The following is a 14,180-nucleotide window of genomic DNA, read 5'->3' on the forward strand; positions in this document are numbered from 1 at the left end:
ATAACAAATAATGAACTTGATAGCTTTTTCTTGTGAAGTTGTGAGATATGAGCCGACCAGTTGACTCGATTATCTATGGTTATTCCCAATAGTTTAACAGTCTCTTTGTTAACTAGATCATTGTGTAAATTACTTGCAGATATAACCAAATTTTGCGTTTTATCAGAGTTAAGTTTTAGTTTGTTTGCAACAAACCATGAGCTAGATTTAGTAGAAACTTCCTCATGAGACATTTTTAAATCATCATTATTTTTGCCTGATATAACGTATGTCGTATCATCTGCGAATTATATGGTATTGTACGAAGATATGAATTTAGGCAGATCGTTGACATAAATAATAAACAAAAGAGGTCCTAAGACCGAACCTTGTGGGACTCCATGTTTTACGGATAGAAAATCGGAGAGACGACCTTTAGACACTACCGCCTGGTTTCTGCCACATAGATAAGAAATTATAAGCTTAAGAGGGATACCTCTGATTTCATAGTAATTTAATTTGTGAAGCAAAATGTCATGTGAAACGCAATCAAAAGCCTTCGACAAGTCGCAAAGAGAAATTGCTATGCGATTGCCGCGTTCAAGCCCTTCAATCACCTCGCTCACAACATTAAATACCGCGTCCGTAGTAGAACGAGCACTTCTGAATCCATATTGTGAGTTGCTAAAGGAATTATTTAACTCAAAATAGGAATAAAATTGTTGTTTGATAAATTTTTCAATCACTTTCCCAAAAGTAGAAACAATGCTTATGGGTCTGTAATTGTCAGTTTTTGAGGAATCACCTTTTTTGTAGATTGGTAGTACTTTTGAGTATTTTAGTATTTCTGGAAATACTCCAGTTGATAGAATTAAAATAATAAGATGAGTGAAGGGTGTTAAAACTAGTTCGTACGTTTCTTTTAAAATTTTGCTATTAATTTCGTGATCCCTACAATTAGAATTACTAAGAGACTTTATTATTTGAGAGACCTCTTCTTCCAGAACGGGACAAAAAAAAAGGACTTGCTCGGAGAAGGATAATTTCTATAATTGACGAAGACATCGACGTTAATATTGGGAAGAGATGTAATTATAGTCTCTGCAATTGTAGTAAAAAATGAATTCATTTCGTCTGGAGGTAGATCAGGTTGTACCGAACTGGATCTTGTGTAGTTTCTTTTGAAATTTACTATTTTCCAGCAGTCTCTAGGTTTATTATTGGAATTAGTAATAAAATTACAGTAAGCTGACTTTTTAGCATTTTTTATTTGCCGATTATATTCAACTTTTTGTTGCTTATATAGAATATTAATTCTGAAAAAGTTCTGTGATATGGTCCGATAAGGTTTTTTTAGTATTATACCTTTTATAAAGAAATTTTAAAATAAATTTTTTTTTGATACATGGTTTACAGCTACAGGATTTTAGTTTCCTTGTGGATTTTTGATAGCTTATTTTGGTGTAGTGAAGTCTTTATATGTTGAACTACTTGGAATTTCTTTTGACGTGAAATCAGAAATAAATGTTTTCTCAAATAGGTAACTAACCTAACCTAACCGTTAACTAAAAAACTCGTAATTAGAATAGGCTGTTAGATTTATAGGTTTTGGAATGATTTTAAGAGCCAATTAGATATTTACAGATATTCCTCGAAGATTCTATATAATCAGTATATACCAGCTTCCTGCTTCGTTAAAAGTTAGCATTAGAGTTAAATTAACACGTAGAAGTGTAAGACTGTTTTATTTTTACGCCTGTTATTTATCTTTTCAACGTTTTTAATCAAAGCTGACGTTCTGCTACTTTATTTGAAAAACAGAGCCGAATATTTACGCAGCGTTTAAAACGACTTCTTTAATGTGTTTACAGGAACAGGAATCCCGTACTATACAGAACAATCTCAAACATGTAAATAGGAGGGTTCTAGGAAACAATAAAGAATTTAAAAATAAGATTATGGGGATATCCAGCAAGAAAATTCATTAGCGTGGCTCTAGAAACTTGTAATCGGTCTTTATATTGACTTAGTTTGAAAAGTTGAAAGAAAACAATTATTTAACGTCTTTAGACTCAAAATTTATTTAATAGATTAAATATAATTAGATACGTTAGTAAGTGGGGAGATAAAAAATCTAAAACTAGTCCAAATCTGCGACTTGAACATGAAAATCAAAAAGGTATTCAAATTAAAGGAAATCAGATAGGTGCACCATGCGCAAACACATGTAGACTAAGTGTGCTACCAAAATAGCTATAGTCCTTTTCCATCATATTGATAGCACATTATGTATGCAAATCCTCAACAGGTCAAAAAACCATAGGCGTCACCCTATACTTGTTTTGAAATAAATAAAAAAAATTAATATTTTAAGATGCCATCAACAATTCATTATCTTTTAAAAAATCGTCTGTAAAATAAGTGTCCACTAATCTCACTATATCTTTTTTGTGCGTAAAAAACGTGGGTATATATGCCACATATTATTGTTAATTATACACGGGTGATTAACGAGAGAATTCAATGTTTCACGAAATAAATTAATGTAAACAGTAATTTAAAGGTGACTATTGTTTTCTATCCAAGTTATCGCCTGACACAAAAAGAATACCTTCTTTGAACGATTACCTGGAATTACTGATAAGGCTTCACTAATGATAGTTTAAGTAGTTTTTATGCCACATTACAGCTTACGCCAATAATATAAATTAGAAATTGTTTGCATCTTCCATTTAGTTTGTAGATGTACATTGTTCATGTCTTACCTACCTACGTTTTTGGTGTCGATATTTTGTTATTTGCATTTAAAAATGACGTCGACAACAGGTTCTATCCCGGTTAAGTGTAGTTTTAAAGGTGCCTTTAGTCTAAGAGAGAAAAATATAATATTAAATGTACACGATGCACTTGTACATCAACGCCCTTTAAGTAATGTTTGTGAAATCGTTAACATGTGTTCAAATATGACAGGGGTTGGAGAAGCAACAATTTATAGATTCCTAAAAGAAAGAAAAGGAGGAACTGTTTCATCTCCCAAGAAGAGTGGAGGGAGTAAACCCTTGGAAATTAAAGAAATACATAAAAACATGATAAGACGTAGCGTCCACTCATTTTTTTTAACAAAGAATTTCCAACATTGGACAAAATCCAAACATTAACTAGAGAAAACGAAGAGTTACCAATCATAAGCAACAAGAAATTATGGGGACTATTGAGAGAGATGGGATTTCGTTGGCAAAAGAATAGAAGAAAATCCGTTTTAATTGAAAAAGATTACATTGTATGTTGGAGACGAGATTATCTAAGAAATATTAAAAAGTACCGAGAAGAAGGGAAAACAATTTTTTATTTGGACGAGACTTGGCTAAATGAAGGTCATACTGTACCATATCTATGGGTTGATACAAATGTGAAAAGTTCCCGTCAGGCATTCATCGAAGGTGTATCTACTGGAATAAACAATATTCCCGTTGGAAAAGAACGCAGACTCATAATAACCCATATTGAAAACGAATACGGTTTTGTCAATGGTGGATTATTAAGTTTTGCCTCAAAATCAACCAAAGATTACCACGAGGAGATGACTGCTGACGTTTTTGAAGAATATTTTGAGCAAATGTTGGATTTAATTCCAAAAAATTCTGTCATAGTCATGGATAATGCTAGTTACCATTCAAGACTAGCAGAAAAATTGCCAACAACGGCATGGAAAAAAGGAGAGATAATCGAATGGTTGGATAAACACGCAATTGAGTACAAGGAGAATTCGACAAAAAAGGAATTATTACCCATTGTAAGGCCACATAAAGCTGCTTATAAAAAATATATAATTGATGAAATTGCATTAAACCGTGATGTAATTATTTTACGTTTACCCCCATACCACTGTGATCTGAATCCGATAGAAAATATATGGTCTCAAGTAAAGAGTGAAGTCGGACGCAACAACAAAACTTTTAAATTAGAAGACTTTCAACAATTATTAGAACATTCCTTATCAAAAGTAACTCCAGACAATTGGAAAAATGCTGTTAGTCATGCTCACAAGAAAGAAAATAAAATGTGGAATTTGGATAATATGACTGATGCAATGCTGGAACCGGTAATAATTAACATTGGAGTTGAAGATTCCTTAGATTCTGAAGAAAGCAGTCAATCTGAAATGGAATTTGAATAAAGTAATATTCATTTTTTTACAAACCGCCCCTGTTACGGCCACGAATTATTTTATATATAACCAATAAAATAAACATCTTACATTTCTTGCAAATTCATTAGTACCTGTTAATCTCCATCACTCCGACACTGGCAACTTTATTTAGGGATTAGTAACCCTCAAAACTATTGTATTCTATTCTGCTTCAACCTTTATACCTTTTGGTCATACTCAATTTAAAATTGTTTTCCTATATACTTCTGTAAACATGTTGACAAATATCTATTTTTCATTTAGTCACCCGTATCAACAGTTTAGGGATTTGCATACATAATGTGCTATCAATATAATGGAAATTGACTATAGAGAAGATAGAAACCTTTTTTTCAATGAATTTTGAAAGTTAAAAAATCATACAAGAAAGAGATTGTATTGCGCGTCATGTGAGACAGGTTGCCAAAAAACAAGTAACTATTAGTGCAGAACAACAGTCTCGAAGAAATTACTCTCGAGAATATTACTTCTACGTTCACAATGAAGAACAACGTGTTTAGAAAAACTATGTTCTTCGAAACCCTTAACGTTGCATAAACTTGAATCACTACAGCTTTAAGAAAACTGAAAGATGGTGGATCATTAGAGGAAGATAAACGTGAAAAACACACTAACAGACCACATAAATTATCACCACAACTTACAGACAACGTAAAAAATCACATAAATCAGTTTTCTGTAGTACCTTCCCATTATACGCGTAATTATACAACAGAGATGTACCTTGAAAAAGATCTAAATATCCAGAAAATGTACCGCTTGTACAACTAGTATTGTGAACAAAATAACATGACTACAATTTCTGTGTCACGCCAGTATAGAGATATTTTTAATGAACAGTTCAATATTGAATTCTTTAAATCAAAAAAGGACCAGTGTACCGTTTGTTCTGTTTTTAATATGGCTTTAAATGCTGAAAAAGCACAATTGCTCGAAAAATACGAGTCCCATATAAAAAAACAAAGAAGTTATCAGAAACTTAAAAGACATAGACAAACAACTTGCACTAAATAATAAAAGCTTGTGTGTGGCTTACTTTGACCGTCAAAAGGTTTTAGCTACCCCTTTGTCTAACGTAAGTGATTTTTACTTCAAAAGTTTATAACTATACAGTTTATGATGTGTTGAATAGTCAGGATTACTGCTATGTATATCTGGCATAAGCAGGTGGCTAAAAGAGGTCCAAATGAAATTGTCAGTTGCCTCTGGAAATTTTTAGAGCTTAAGGCAAACATAGTGTTAAAACAATACTATTCTACTCAGACAACTGTGGGGGACAAAATAGGAATCGTTTTGTGTTTCCGATGTTTGCTTTTGCTGCTGCCCATTTTCGCATTGATATTGTTCACAGATTTTTGGAAAAAGGCCACACTCAGAACGAGGGTGACAGTAGACACGCTGTTATCGAAAATGCAAAGAAAAGGCAATCGGTTGTATATGTGCCAGAACAGTGGGTCACATTAATTAAAATGGCTAAAAGTACAGGAAGAGTTTATGATGTTACGGAAATGTCCCAAGATAATTTTTTTAACTTTAAACAACTGACTGATACCGAGAATTGGAAAGTTAACAATGAAAATATCAATAAAAATAAGCAAAATACAGGAAGTAATATTTTCACATGAACACCAAAATTCTATAATGTTTAAATACGAATTCCATAACGGTTTTAAAAGTTGAGACATAAAATTAAATCGAAAATGCAGAGGCCTTTCACTACCATCAAATTTCCACCGAAAGTGTGTGATGTATCATTATCAATTGAAGAAAAAAGCTAAAAGGATTACTGTGGCTGTGTAATACTAGCAAAATACCCACAATGTACCATGGATTTTATAAAAATCTTAATTCAAAGTGTTATGTATCTCCTAAAGTCGAGCTCGAAGTTCATTCAGTTGAGAGCGAAGAAGAGTCAGAGGAGGAACATTGAATTAAAATACAAAACTGCAAATTAGATTAGTAACTTCTTCAAGATGTAGTATTTTATATAACTTCTTCTTTATGTGCCGTCTTCTACCGAACGTTGGCAACCATCAAACGATAGGTTTCTGTGTTTTGTGCCGCATGTATTATGTTCGCAGCTTCTGGAATTTGAAACCATTCTCTCAAATTTCTCAGCCAGGATTTCTTCTTTCTGCCCAAACCTCTTCTACCTTTAATCTTGCCTTCCACGATAAGCTTTAGCAGACTGTACTTATCATTACGGAACACATGGCCCAGGTATGACGCTTTCCTCCTTTTAACAGTTGTTAACAATTCCATCTCTTTACCCATTCGTCTTAATACCTCTGTGTTGGTCACTCTGTCTGTCCAAGGTATTCTCAGTATGCGTCGATACAGCCACATTTCTAGAGCCGCTAACTTCTTTATAGTTGCTGCTGTTAACGTCCACCCTTTAACTCCGTAAAGTAGCGTAGAGAGTACGTAGCATTTTGTGGCGCGCCATCGGAGGTTAACGCTTAGGTGGCGGTTGCTTAAGAGCTTTCTCATTTTGATGAATTTGGATCTTGCTATTTCAATTCGGATCTTAATCTCTACATCTGGGTCCCACTTATCATTTACTATATATTCCAGATATTTAATTGGTGTACTCTTTCAATACGTTCGGCTTCAATATTCAGGTCGATATGTTGAATGTTCTTTTTACTGATCACCATAAATTTAGTTTTCTTTCTATTGATCTTCAGTCCAAATTGGTTGACAGTTGTATTTACTCTATTTAGCATCATCTGTAAATCTTCGATGTTATCGGCCAGTATAACAGTATCATCTGCATATCGAAAATTACTTATTGGTACGCCTCTAGAAATATTTGTTCCATGTACAGGTTGAAAAGCAGTGACGAAAGAATACAGCCCTGTCTAACCCCTCTCGAAATGGTAATGTTTTCACTCACCATATGTCCATTCTTCATGTGGGCTGTTTGATTCCAATATAGATTTTTTATAATCTGGATGTCCTTAGTGTCAAGTCCTGTAAGATGTAATAGTTTTTATCATTATTTATTAAGTATCACTTAGTCGATCGGATAGCCAAGCGGGCTGGGCGGCTGGCTTCTCCTTCGCTTCAATGCGAGAGATGTCAGTTCAAATCCCCGGCTCGGTGAATAGCAAATAAAAAGGCTAACGCAGTAGTTTAAAATTCTAAAATGAATCTGCGGCTTAGTCTAGAATATGCTGGTATCTGATCGGCCTATGGTGGAGCAGTACGGCAAGAGATAAGGGCTTGCGGCTAGGTGATACTCCTCCATAGATCCCTACCGGAAGGGTGTGGAACGCCTAAATACCGGGTATATATATATATATATATATATATATATATATATATATATATATATTAAGTATCACTTAATGCTATAAAAATATCCATTTTATAGATTAATGAATTTTGGTAACGATGTAGATATATTATAATTATGAATTATAAAATGGATCCAACTTGTAAATACCATACATTTTGGAGACGGCTGTCGCCGTATTCCCGTTCTCCTCCGCCAGTCCTCCCGGTCCAAGGCATGCTCCTCCTCCAAACCTCTCGATTCCATCGCTCTTTTACTTCCTTCATTTCATGAGCGTCAAGGTCTACCTCTTTTTCTTCTTTCAGGGGGCTTCCATCTGTGAAGTTTTTGGAGCCAACTTTCGTCAGGCATTCTCAATAGATGTCCAAATCATTTTAAACCTCTTCTTTCTATTCTGTCAATGACCGTTTCTGTAGCATTCATGTTATTTCTTATAGATTGGTCTTGCTTTTCAGCTTTGATGTTCTAGCACTTCTTTTCAACTAATCCATTTCAACTGCCAACAATCTTCTGTTCAGGTCTGCATTAATTGTCCATACTTTAGAACCATAATACAGAACTAATTCAACCATGGTTTGTCCTATTCTTTTTTGTTCTTTTTGGAAATGTTGCGATCCCACCATAAGGAGTTCAGACATCCTACAATTTTACGTACCTGATTAATTTCGGTTTCTCCCAAGTCGTCTATGAGTGCACCTAAATATTGAAATGTTTCCGCTTGTTTGATTTCCACGTCCTCGTCTATCAACAGTTTAAACCTTGCAACTGATTTGATAATTAAATATTCCGTTTTCTTAATGCTGACGTATAACCCCCGCCCATTTTACATATTTTCTATATAGATGCTTTATCATAAATTCTAGATCATAAGAATCTTGAGCTAGGACGACTTGGTTATACACAAAGTTCAGGAAGAACAGTACGTCATTTCCTATGGGGATTCGCATTCCCTGGCAGTGGTTTTTCCAGTTTGGGAATGATGCCTCAATATATAAATTAAACAGTAAGGGTGTCATCTTGTATTTTTCCATTTATTATCTTTCCAAACCATCTGCGGAAAGGTAGGTAGGCCACTTAATCCTTTGTAGCAGTTAAGATCTTTTCGATTACCCTTTTTAAAGATGGACACTTAGTGAGCGATTTTCCATTTAAATGGTACTTTAATTTGTTGGCAGCATTGATTCATTAGAAAAGTTGTTCGTTTTATTAGGAGTGGACCTCCTGCTTTAAGTAACTCTACAGCTATATTGCCAGATCCTGGAGATCGTCCGTTTTTCATTCTAATTAACGCAGTACGGACCTCGTTGTTAGTAGTAGTAATGTTACTATTTGCTTGTCTCTCCATACTGTATTCCTCTCCCGTATATTTCAATCTGGACTCTTGGAGTAAATTTTTATATTAACTTTTTTAACCACTTTTCTATAGGAATTAAGTTGCTTAAGGAGTTATGGGTGTTTTTAGTTAGATTAGTGATAGTTCTCCATGCTTCCGTAGTCTGAGAAAATGAAATCTACCGTTAGATATTTCCCACTAATATACAATTAGAAAAAAGTTTTAAGAAATGCTGTTTTTAAAATGTCTTGCCCTTCATTGTTGGTACGCCTATGGAAACATTTAAAAGAAATACGGTCGCTTTACCGCCAATTCCCTTTAAACTTAGCCGGAAAAATTGTTTTGTTGCTTGACTAAGGATGAATCTCCTTTCTACCACCACCGCAGAGTTTATATACTCCATTGATTTTCTTTTCAGTTTATCTTCTCTTGGACCCTTTTATTCCTTCGATATTAAATATTAACTTTGAATACAAATGCACTTGAATTTATGTTACGGGAAAAAGGAACATAATAAGGATGTATATAAAACTGGAAGTGTATGATATATATGTGCATTTAAAGTGTTATACAGCATTAACCAGCTTTTAAAGCATTAAGACGAGGCTTTCATAAGAAAGCATAATTGACTCAATTTAACGTTTTGTTTTTCTTCTTCTCCGTCTCTTCTTCTTCGTCTCTTTTTCTGTCAGATATGTTAAAACTGTTTTTTGTGGAGCGCATGCCTTCACTAGTCCAGCTTTTTTTTAATTCCCTCGAAGTATTTTCTAACGAGATCACATCTTCATTACAAATTTTTTTAAAATATTTTTTTAAATGTAAACCCAATGTTGATAAAGATCATCAGATGGTATTTATAAAATAAATTGTGAAGACTGCAATTTAACATAGATTGGGCAAACACATCACTATTTACATAGAAGAATTGTTGCACACAAATGTAGTCTACAATTCATTAAATTATACACTAAAGTTTTAGCCAAGCATTCTCTAAGAAATTGCCTTTTTTACATTTTGAAAATGTACAGATTTTGGAAAAAGAACAGAACTATAATAAAAGATTCATATTGGAGATGATTTGCAAAGATCGAAGATCTCTCCAATACGTTTTATAATTTGGATATATAATGAAGGGATAAATAATAAATTAAGGGAGTTGTTTTTCCAAATGCACCATTTGCAAATATATTTACATATATATCCATATATATATATATATATATATATATATATATATATATATATATATATATATATAAAAGATAAAAAAATCTTTTAGCGAAAGCCGCTATCGCTTTATTAAATTAAATGGCCAAATATATTGTCTAGGAGGACAAATTAGTTAAACTTCCCGTGCTCGAATCGGTATCAATAAAGTGTTATGATCATTTCGGCCTATCCCAGCCTCATCAGACACTTGGGCTGATACAAATTCAAACTCGGAAAGTCCAACGAATGTCTCCCAAAACTTCACTACAACAGTAGTTAGCTTACAAAGGTTCCACCTGCTTTGGCGGCTATGAACGAAAACGATACCGACTCGTTACGTAGCCGTCAGCATCAGTAAAATATTGTTTTCGAATATAATGAACGGAAACGTTAAGTGTCTGAAACGCTATGTTCCGGACAGTGTGCGTTGTTCATATTTAAAACCATTTAAATTATATTTTTCGGAAACGCTATGTGCTGGAAACGCAACGTGCACGATAATGTGCCACGAACTTTACTCTCAATTTAACGTTCATCTTCTTCGATACGTTAGTTCTTTACGTATAGGGAGATACGTTACGTTAGGTAGTTACAAAAACTCCCTAATCACTGCAAAACAATTGGTTTACGTATCCACCGTCGTTTCGGCTCTGATTTATATTTGGAGGAGTAAACGACCGTAATGTAGTTTTTGACATATATTTTGAATAACAGAAAGATTTATTTTGTTAGTTTAATATACATTGGAGGAAGTAGGTATAGTAATTTTAGATGGAAGACCAATTGGTTTTAATTTGGTAATTGTATAAAAAATTATAATGTTTTATTTTCGATACGTTATAAGAAGGGTAAAAATTTAATATACACGAATAAAATTTTAAACATATTCACTCCTTCCAGAAGATGACTTATAACCGCATTTTGAAAACAGGAGCTATAGTCGGGATGTATATACGTATATATATATACATATATATATATATATATATATATATCTACGGCATAAAGTGGACTCCGCCCATGTTAAAATTCAGGTTCAATTGAGCTCCGTGGTCAAGTGGATACCGATATACGGAGCTCACTTGACCATTCCATAATATTGGTTCTGTCGATTCGTCAACATGTAGAGTTTAATAATTTATAAAAATTTTTTGGAGCCCGTAAATACCCCTGTATCATAAATGTATATCGTTTAGTTCACGTGTATATATTATAGGGGTCGTACAGATCTTCTTCAATGTATATTTGAACCATACGTTTATCGGTTTAAGTAAGCTCTGAGAGTTTGGCAACTGTGTGATTATACCGTATATTTTCAACATATACCCTGAACGGTTCATATGGGCTCCTTATTTTTATCTACTGTTCGTAGACAGTGTAATCTAATACGCATTACACCGAGTAACAGAGGATATCTTATTACCTGATATAACTACGTACTGAAAGGTAACTGGTTCTTTAAAAACAGGTATATAGATACAAAAGGATTTGGGCTTATTATTTAATGTAATATTCGGTTGCATAGGAAATTTTATTTTGTCTGAATTTTTAAAAATGTTGTTCTTTTATTTTATAATTTTATTAGTTCAATGCCAAACTCGATGTTTTTTTTAATTACAAAAATTTCGTAATATATTTTGTTTACGTGAGTATGTCTTTGTACGTTTTATGTAAGCATCCGATTAATAAAAACTAATTTTATTTCATCCAATCTTCTGCGATATCTTGTATAAAGCTTTTTTATTATTTTAGTTCTGGTCTTATTTATGTACAACATATGATATCTCGATAAAAGTTTATCTCAAAATAAATATGTCTAACATAATAATATAATAATTTTTCTAACAATCTATATTCGGCAGCAGATGCATATAGTGCAAGCGTCTATGTTTTAAGGGCGGAAGGATGTGCACCTCATTTTTAGCTGACAAGCTTGCGAACAATATTATTTCTGGTCCTCAATTTACCTTTTAGTTTTAAACAATAATCTGTGACTGACCCCGTGCGATACAAACTATTTTCAAGGAATTTATAGGGAGTCTACGTTCAACAATTTCATGACATTATTGGATGTTCAGTTTTGTGAAGGCGTCTATGTTAGGGAAATTGAAGGAACACACACGAGCTTTTTAGGGGTTTTGGCTAAAAATTGATTCATAGTTTATTTTTATTGTGCAATAATAGGTGTATCGTCTATATAATAGAAGTCTTAGTATCTACCGGTATGGATCATTCGTTTGTGTAAATGTTATACAGTGTAGGTGCCTTTATGCTACCCCAAGCGAGACCGTTCTTCATCTGCTATTTTTACCATTGAGTGATATAAAAAATATTCTCTTGTGTAGGCATACGCAGAAATTATAAGTGAGTTTGTTATCTAAGGGGATACCATATAGTTTTTCAAAAAATATTCTGTAAGTTAAGGTGTCGTAAGCGGCATTTAGATTGAAAAATACCACCACTGATACCCGATATTTTTCGTACCCATCTTTGATTTAGTATTTGTGATGTACATCACTTTGAATAGCTGACAAAATAAAGATATTGGCCGATAGTTTTTGTGGTCGTTGGAGTTTTTGCCAGGTTTAAGCAAGGTAACAACTTTGGCATGTCTCTAGACTTTGGGTATCTCCTAATTTGAATACAGTTGTTCATCATCTGGATAAGCCATTGTAGTGTTTTTGGTCCAGATGTCGTAATAAGCTTTGTGCTCAGGTCCTCAATGTCGGTATTTGTATTATTTTTCATTAAATATATAGATGGTGGATCCAAGCTCAAAATCGTTAAAAGGTTCTCTCAGCTGACTGGTTTTGTCCTTTCTTACTTTGAGTTATTCTTTGCTTTTTTTCCGATAGAAATAATATGTCTATATCTATAATGTGGTTTTCAGCGATCAGCTATATACCAAATACTCTAGGTTAGGCCCTATATGTGTTTCTTTGTTTCTTGTACTAGAAATTAGTCAGATTCGTGTTTAGCTCATATGTCTGATAAGTTTAAGTAAAGTAAACTTTCTTGATTTTTAGATTTACCCCCTTAACAGTTATAGATATATGTTATTAGAATAGTTGGTTCTAAAAAGGACCAATTTGACAAAATCATATTAAGGGGGTGACTGAAGAATTAGCCGATTAATTAATTAATCATTACCCGGGGTATGCCCGATTGCGGTGGTCTTATTAGTACTTCAATCTACCTAAAGGCTCGTTTTTTAAACCCCATAAGTAATGCGTAATCTTTTACTTTTTATTAAAAATTTAAATTTTACATGCCGTGTATTACTTTTTGAAGATATGTCGAATCAGATTTGTATAGTAATAATTTTAGGTTCTAAAGAGCCTCTTTGTGGAAAATAAATAAGTTTGTGATATCTGTCACAACTCATATATAGATAATAAAAAAATAAACAGTTAAAATAATTGTAAACAATCTTAACTACATACATCGGCGCCACTGTTCAGGTGATGGGTTTATCACAAATATCAAAGGTTACATTTTAATTCAATGTTCTACTTACGTATCTTCAATATTAAAAAAGTAGAAAAAGACATGTTTATGCTTTTATTTTTTTAAATCTATTCTATTTTCTTTCTAGAGTTCCGTCTTTTTTGAACGATCTGTGTTCTTTTTTCAATTGGGCACTTGTCCAAAGCTATGACAAATACTCTGTCCTCTGCTATTCTACATTAATATGACATTCATTATTTTCTCTAAACACTCTGTCCTCTGATATTCTACATTAATATGACTGATTTATTTTATCTTTCTTGCAACTATTTTAATGTTTATCCTGTGTATCTTCTTCTTCTTCTACTTTTTCTTTTTATATAGACATAACTCTGTCTGTTTTTCAATGTGCCTCCAGTAAGTTGCCTTTCCATTGTTTTCGTGGTCGTCCTACTGATCGTCTTCTTATGGGTTAACCGTCTCTTGCCGTCTTTATTGTTTTATTTGTTGTCATTCGGCTTATACGATCGTTTCATTCTACTCTTCCATTTATTGATGTTCTTCACCTTGCGTCTACGTCGTATATCTGTACTTCTAGCTCTGTCCCATAGTGTCTTACCATCAATTTTTCTAAGTGTTTTCATCTCTGCTGTTTCATATCTTTTTGGTCATCTCTGTGTCAGATCTTGTTTCTGCCGCGTATG

The sequence above is a fragment of the Diabrotica undecimpunctata genome, chromosome 2 (genome assembly GCF_040954645.1).
Source record: "Diabrotica undecimpunctata isolate CICGRU chromosome 2, icDiaUnde3, whole genome shotgun sequence".
NCBI classification, from domain to species: Eukaryota; Metazoa; Arthropoda; class Insecta; order Coleoptera; family Chrysomelidae; genus Diabrotica; species Diabrotica undecimpunctata.